Source organism: Odontesthes bonariensis, chromosome 14 (assembly GCF_027942865.1).
Source record: "Odontesthes bonariensis isolate fOdoBon6 chromosome 14, fOdoBon6.hap1, whole genome shotgun sequence".
NCBI classification, from domain to species: domain Eukaryota; kingdom Metazoa; phylum Chordata; class Actinopteri; order Atheriniformes; family Atherinopsidae; genus Odontesthes; species Odontesthes bonariensis.
Genome location: NC_134519.1, coordinates 8,152,050 through 8,160,598, shown reverse-complemented (window position 1 = coordinate 8,160,598; position 8,549 = coordinate 8,152,050).

The following is an 8,549-nucleotide window of genomic DNA, read 5'->3' as shown; positions in this document are numbered from 1 at the left end:
ACATTTCCATTGCTATGCTGATGATACTCAACTGTACCTTTCTATGAAACCAGATGTAACCAATCAGCTGGTTAGGCAACAAGCATGTCTCAAAGACCAGGATAAGTCCTAAATTTAGACTAAACTGAGGTGGTTGCCTCTGGTCCGGAGCACTTTAGGGAGAAACTGTCCAGCTGTATACTTACTCTAGACGGTATTTCCTTGGCTTCTGGTGCTACAGTGAGGAAGCAAAGTGACTAAAACTTGAACAAGGACTTAATCTGTGTTGCGAGGTCTTCAATTTACTGTTGTTGTGTTAAAAAAATGTAATAAAAGACACATCTGACACAATAAACTCAAAGCAAGATCATATCTGTACTCAACAGCTGAAAGTTGAATACATAAATGTAGAATCACTGGGACCAGCATCACACTAGAGCAGCAGTGTCTCAGGTTGAAGAAAGAAAAACGCTAAAACTATGGCACTAGAATAGAGACACATGTTTTATAACTTGTACATGAGTAAGTTGTGTCACTATATTTGAACGTTTGATAACAAGTACAATTTAAATATATACGTCTGTCAGTACAAAACAAATTGACAAGTCAATTCTAAAGTCCGGTTAAAAAGGTAAATTTGTAAAGGAAACAGGCAAAAAAGGTCTGCATTTGGGAGTTGAAGGCATTAGGTGGCAGAGTTAAACACAATTGTTGAGCAGAAGATTAACTTTCTTCACATATTTTACGCTGATGCTTCTTATTTTTTGTTCGTTTTAGTTACTATATTTCCACTGTCAGTCACAGTTTGATCAGATTTACACGTGAAGGAGTACACAGGTTTAGATTTTTAAAAGTACTATGTGATGTTTATATAGCAAAAGTTACGTTGTTAGGTCGAGGAAAACATCTTAGTTTGCGTTAAAACAGACGTCTCATATGGTGCGTCAGAAATATCTCCCTCACTGTCACTTTCTGCATTCATATACTTTGATTCTACTTCTTTATTTGGACTCAGAGTAGCCATTTTAAGTCTTTAATACTCACAGTTAAACCGTTAAAGAAATTTAAATCAAGCATGACATAGCATACTGTGATTACTGACAGGGAAAATAGCCAAAGGAAGAGCAATTTAAATAAACTGAAATTATTAAAGTTGAATAATCACAGCAGCATTTTCTCATTACTGCATTTTTTTTACCACATGTAGACGATCGAGTCTTTTTTATTCACGAGTCTAGTGTGCAATAACATCGCAAGGCCTGGGCTGATGAAACCCTTTTGAAACCAATTAGATAAACTCAAAACACAAGCTGTTTAAGATCAAGGCTGTGTGTCTCTGCTCCTGAAAAGATGCAATTTATGAGGTTTCCACTTGACAGCGATGTTCTATGTGTCAGACATGAGCACACACACACACACACACACACACACAAACAGTCACACATATGAAAACACTCAGATGTGCTGAAATGCCAATGCATCTGTGCATGCACCCACAGATGAATGCACATGCACCACGTTTCAAAATCCAATTACACTGGAGCTCTGGGATCTCAGCCCAACATGCCAAATGGCTTTGAGTGTCTGCACGTCATCCAGTGTGAGACAGCTGACAACAAGATTATGGCTATGAGCGGTGCATTTGTGGTTCAGCCTGATGATAACGTATTATTAGCATGGCAGCGGAGAGCAAATGTGTCCTCCGCCGTGCGATGGTTTGTGTCATATGATCTGCAAAGGGAACAATGTGGACGAGCTTTTTGTCTGGAGTGCAGCTGATGACTGAGTGATTTATGTGTTTGTACTGTTGTGCACAGATGAGCACATCTGCATATGTGTGTTTATGTGTCTACGCCAACAAATATGTGACTGCAGCTGTGAACACCTGCGTTAAGATACAGTAGAAACATGGAAATTCAATGATGAATAGCTTTGGTTTTCACATACATTTTATACAGACATGTACATATTTTTTTGAATATGTTACATGTATGCCAAGCTGGCTTTAACAATCCAGTGGCTGGGCGTTCCTGCAGTCAAAGATAGAGAGAAGATCACTTCATCACCAAACTTTTATCTTTACTTTGGGAAATTTAAAAGTATTTTAAGTCCCCGGCCCCTGGGCCACAAACAACAATCACATTCTTGTTATTTTTCATCGCTTTTAGTGGTTGAGGCGTTTTCCACACCCAGAGCCACGTCACTGCAAAAGTCATGATTACATTACTGCACCTGCCTGCATGACTGATTGTGGCAGTCAAAACAGGAGGAACTGGTTCTTGGGTAGGCACCGACTCCAAACCAGCTCCGGAACTGCTTTGGTGGAAAAATCCCCTTTATTGGCTCATTGAGTCTGAGTTTGCACCAATGAGCCCATTGACTTACAATGTGCTTGTTGTGCCTGGAGGTTCCTGTTTGACATCGATTCTGGTTTATTCCTGAAAGCAGAGACATCTGAATATGCAGATATTTAGACTAGGGATGTACAGATACTGGTATCGGGCCATTACTATTCTAATATACTCGTACTCGTTAACCGATACCATGAACCGATACCAATTTATTGCATATAGACCGCGATCAGAGGGTGGTTTGTCATTTTTGTTGTATTTTTTTACATTGGTGGCTAGGGGAGATGTCGAGCTAATCAGGAACAGTGTGGTTAGGCTAGGGAGACCGAAACCTATCTTCCAATTCATTGCATTTTTTTTGTGGTAGAAGTATCGGCATCGGTACTCGGTATCGGCAAGCACTCAGATCCAAGTATCAGTATCGTATTGGTTTGAAAAAAAGTGGTATCGCTGCATCCCTAATTTAGACAATAGATACAATTAGATAGCAGAGATGTTTATGGTATTTTGTTGTGCCTTTAAGTAAAACTAATGAAGTTTGATAGAAAGAGCTTCCTGCATATTGGCCTGCGTAGCAGCAGGCTGCTTAGAGGGCTGGGGTTGTTCTCCAATGGGCGTGGGAGTGTCAGAACTGGACAGTGGAGCAATGAAAGGAGGTTGCTGGTGTAATGAATCGTGGTTTGTTTTAAATAATATGGTTGTGGCTGGTGTAATGTCCACCTGTAGCAGAGATGTCTCTAGAAAAGGCTGGTAGGGCCACAGAGCTACTGTGGAGCTAAGTGGTGAGCAGGGAAAATATGATGTCTGTAAATTATGATGGGAAAAAATCCCAAAACTCTTTCAGTGCTTTCTTTCTGACCTCACTATCTTCCCCTGTCAGTGTTCATGACTGATTAAATTTGTGGTGTGGAGTATGTCTGGCAGAAGCCACACAGGAAAAAATCCAGAATACAATGGGTAGAAATCAAGCTTGGGGAGGTATTGGAACGTCCTGGGCAATGTTCTCCTGAGAAACTTTGAGTTTCGTGTGATTGCTACTCTGAAACATACCAACCACCTTAGAATCATTACTGACAGCACACACCTTCATGCCAACAGTAGTCCTAAAAGCCTAATCTCAAGATAATGCGCCCCACCAAGCAGAAAAAATATATTCAGGAATAGTTTGGGGACCATGTAAACTGCCTGGTGTTAACCTGGTCTCAAACTCAACAGCTCCCAAACCAAGCCATAGCATGTACTGAAAATAAGTGTGATCATTGGATGCTATGCCTCACAATTAAAAGGCCTTCTTACAGAATCTAATGCTAATATCTTGAAAACCTTCAGAGGTCTTTTGATGTCCAAACTTCAAAGGATTAGACCTGCTTCGGTGGCAAGAAGAAGCCCAACTCAGTTTTTAGTGGTTTTGGCCGCCCTTCCTGAGTCTGGTTCTGCAGGTTTTTTCTTCCCACAGTCGCCTGGTGCATGCTCAGGGTGGGAGGTTGGATTGAAAAGAAGTTTCTGTGCAATCTGCTGGTTTCTTTAGCTTTTAATTGGCTCTGTATGAATTGGACTAATTTAGAATTGAATGATTTGGATTTGATTGGATTATGATTATATTACAATGGATTGGATTGTAACTTTGAAGAGCCTTTAGATGACATTTGTTGTAATTTGACGCTATATGAATAAAACTGAATTAAATTTAAGTGAATTTTCAAGTTGTGGCTGTTATTTGTCTTCTGCGACCTAAACCAGGAGAGTTTCATGCTTTGCATGCTTTATGGTGCATCAGCGAAAACAACAACTTAAAACTCCACAAAATCTCTGAATAGTTAGATTTCCCTCAGGGTTGCATTCGCACAACCATAAAAACTAATAATAAAAATAGAGAATATGATGCTGCCTTTTTTTATGTATAAGCAGCAAACTATCGATATTACCGCAAACAGACTTGCATTCAAGTTTTATTTGAAAACAGAGAAGTTACGATATCCCACTGTATTAAGATTGGCAGCACTGACGGAAACTACTACAGCCTCCAAGTTAACTTCTGCAGACAGTGACTGCTACTGCAGGGTAACACACACACACACACACACACACATATCTGTACTGTGCAGGGAAAGAAAAAGAATTACTGAAAAATTGAACAATGAAAGCATAAAAGTATTCAACTAGGGCTTATTCTCTGCAGCGCCCTTGAAACCCCTCTGTGCATGTGTATATGTGCTTACTTTTTTTACATTTCTCTTGTGGAGTCACTTTGTAGTTTTTTGTTTTTTTCATTACTCCATAGTGCACTCCTCTTGCCAATTAGCTGACAGTTGTTTTATTATTCCTTTTCAAAACCTGACTCCTAAAATGTGAAAGAGGGAGAACGGCGGGGAGGAAAAAAAAAAAAACCTCAGCTTATCATTACACCAGAGCATCGCCCCTGCACCTTGTCTCGCTCGTTGGAAAACCTCAGGGGGCTCGCTCAGAATAGCTCAATGATCAAAAGCTACAAAAATGACATGTTGTTTACAATGCTTTGGTATTGAGTTTTGGTCAAATATTTGGAGCGTCACAAGGGGAAAGCATCTAAATGTAGCAGGGTTTCATGCACATTTAATATCCCCTCTCTATAAATTTCTGTCAGTCAACTAGAAAGTGTTGTGTTTGAGCAAGGGATGGCAAATAATCCGCTTTCCCCAAACAAATGTTACAACCTTTGACCTAAAATCATAAACAGCAGCCGTCATGACATTGCTTTGTACTGTAAAGTTTGAAAGATAGTTGAAAGTAAGGTTAACAAAGCAATCAAGCTTTTAAAGAAAGAGGCTTTGCCCTGTAGAACTCTCGGAACAGACTCAGCAAACAAGTGGACATGGACGAACTCGATCATATGGAGGTATATAAAAAGAAAATTGATCCTGGTTGTATCACACAAGCAAAAGCCAGGTTTGCTGATTGCATTTCTTACAGCTGGATCCAGTTAAGTTACAGTAATCCACTTGTACATTTTCTTATTTTGAATTTAAGCCTGATTTAATCTGAACGTGAGGTTTGCAGCCCTTACCACATGTTGCTTATCAGTTTCTTCTCAGTTTCTTCTTCCAAAGAGAGCTGAAAAATACAGGCGAGTTGCAATATGTCGGCAAGAGAAATTCATAAAATCCAACGTTTTCCAGCCTGAAAAGTCTGATGTTAATTGTGCCTAATCACACAGTCGCGCTTCGAGTGACGGAAGCTTTTGAAAAGCTCTATTTTACACCACGTCGTTAATCTATTCCATGACACTAACCAAGTTATTTTGGCCTTTTGGAAGAAAAGATATCAAATAGATAAATAAAAAATAGGTAATTTATAGGACTTGGAATGAGCAGGACTTAGTAACATCTGGTGTGTCTACTCTACACATTATGTGCTGATGAGTAATACACAACTAAAGACATCACATGTTAATATTTATTGTCTTGGACAAAAGACTGGCAACTTGATCATCTGACACCACTTCAAATGTTGATTACAGAGGCACGGATTTGTGTTTTACAAATGTTTTACATGTGAGGACATGATAAAACAAAATGTTTTGGTCCTAAAGTAGAAAGCCTGAAACCTAAGAACACCTTCCCTGGGAATTAAAGAGGTAAGCAGCAGCCAGGTGCTGCTAATCAATTGCACTTGATTAATTGGTCATCAGCAGGTGTGAGCACTATACGAGCAGAAGTTTAGTCAGGTTGGTCTGCTGGAGACTGCAGGTGTGTGTTATCACAATGTCAAGAAGAAAAGACATCAGCAATGATCTCAGAGAAGTAATTGTTGCTGGCCATCAGTCTGGGAAGGGTTATAAGGACATTATCCATCAATTTCACTGTCCCAAGAGCCAAGAGTTACATCTCAGACTCTAACATGATAACTGAGGCCTGCAAAGGTTAAAGTTCATGACAGCACAGTTGGAAACAGACTGAACAAGTTTGGCTTGTGTGGAAGGGCTGCAGGAGAAAGCCTCTTCTCTCTAAAAAGAACATGGCAGCACAGCTTAGGTTTGCAAAGCTGCATCTGAACAAACCACAAGACTTCTGGAACAATGTCCTTTAAACAGATGAGATGTTTGATAATAATACTCTGAAACATGTTGAATGAAAACCAAACACAGCATCAGCAGCACATAATATCCTGTATACCAAAGTGTTCTGGAGTCAGATGTGAGGCCGTCTGTCCGACAGCTAAAGCTGGGCCGAAACTGGCTCAACAACAGGACAATGATCCCAAACACAGCAGCAGATCTACAGCAGAATGTCTGAAAAAAGGACCCGGTCCAGACCTCAGCCTGACTGAAATGCTGTTATGGTGCCTTAACAGAGCTGTGTATAAATAAATGCTGCAGACCTCAATGAATGGAAGCAAAATTGTAAGTAAAATTGGACCAAAATTCCTCCATCAACGATGTGAGAGGCTGATAAGTTCATATATAAAATGATTACATCAACTTATTGCTGCTAAAGATGGTTCCACAAGCTGTTCAATCATAGGGTGTACTTAGTTTTCCCCACACTGCTCCTGCATTTTAGCTTGGTCTTTGTTAAATAAAAGGCACATGGGGTGTACTTCAAGGTAAGATTAGTGGCTGAGCGACCTCTGTTGAGCTGAAAGTATGACGAAAGTATGAAGTTTGTGACACTGAAAGAGTTTTCAGTGTCACAAAGGTGGCAGAGCGTTGGATTAAACCGAGTTTAGTCCAGATGGATCCAATATTTAAATGTTGTCAGGCAGAATTATTGTAAGTTGCTGTCTCATATTTCAAAATGTATAAGTGAGGTTAAACAAAATTGTTAATTCGCTGAACTGACAGAAAAACAAAAAAATGAGTATTTAAAAAAGAACTTCAAAGGTCTCCAGGTTCTGTTGATTTGTAATAATGTTGGCGTCATACTGTGTGTATAATTTCCATCTGATGTCAACATTTAGTTGATGAGGACTGTAAGAGTGATGCAAGCTCAGAGGCAGGATCAGAGGTATACCTGTAGCTCCCCTTCTATTGAGGCAAGGAAAAGTAAAAGGACGTTGGTGCACACTTTAAGTTAAAGTGTTACTGCAACCAAAGCCATTTGTACTATATATAAGTGGATGAGAATTGATAAGAGAATCGTTAAGGAACCGAATCGATAAGCGATATCAATAATGGAAGCGGAATCGCTAAATTCTTAACAATTCCCATCCCTATTTAAAAGCCTCTCCATGTTTAGACGTTCAAATGTTGACATTTTATTCACCAAATTTAACCCCAATAACATGTTGACTCAGTGACATATTTGCAGCATTCTGAACCTATGAAGTATTTGACTCAACACGGATTTTGATCTTATTTCAAAATCAGCCTTTTAGACCAAAATTTTGTATTAAATGAACAATTTAAAGAATAACACAGCAAAAGCTTTCATTTGCGGAGTTAAGGCGAAATTGGTATTTTTGCTATAAAATGAATTCCTTCAGTCAAAACAAGTTCAAACAGCAGTTCAAATGCAGATTCTCATCAGAAGGAACCTGCTGACCCACCAAAGAGCTTCTTAAGGGTTACCATAGGAACCATGCTTTCAGTTGGTGAGCTTAAATGGTTTGTATATATGTTTTAAATCTTGTCCCAAAATGTGAGCTAAAATCTGATCTAACACATGCTAAAAAAATGAGTGTAGGAAAATCAAATCACTTTGATTTGGTCAATGATTTGTTGTTTTGACTGATAAGCAGACCTGAGGTAAACGATAACTAGTTATCATCAGTCCAGTAAAATTTATTCTGTTTGACAGCATAAAGAAATCAGATGTCAGGTCACACTGCAATATGTTGTGTATGTGGTTTCCAAACTTCGAGGGACAGACGTGCAATCTCACTGTGCAGTCAAAACATCAACGGCACATTCTCGATCAGATGATTACCAACTTTTTAAAGCTTCAACCGCTAAATGACCTCAAGTCGGGGAAAATGTCTCTGAGCTCCACCCGTGCTTGTCTGTCAGTGTTGACATCTGCTTCAGTGTGGGGGACACAGCAATGACCTAAACCAGTTGTGGAGTAAACACAAGTTAAGCCGGGCCTGTGTTTATGTGCAGCTCGGTGGTTTGTTGCAACACGAGTCCCCTGGGAGTCCTGAGAACAGCCCAGCCAGGCTGTAAACAAGAAGTAGGGGGTTTTTGGGAAAATAAGCTGATATTTCGAGGTTGCATCCTTCCACGTTTTGTCATTCAGGATGAGG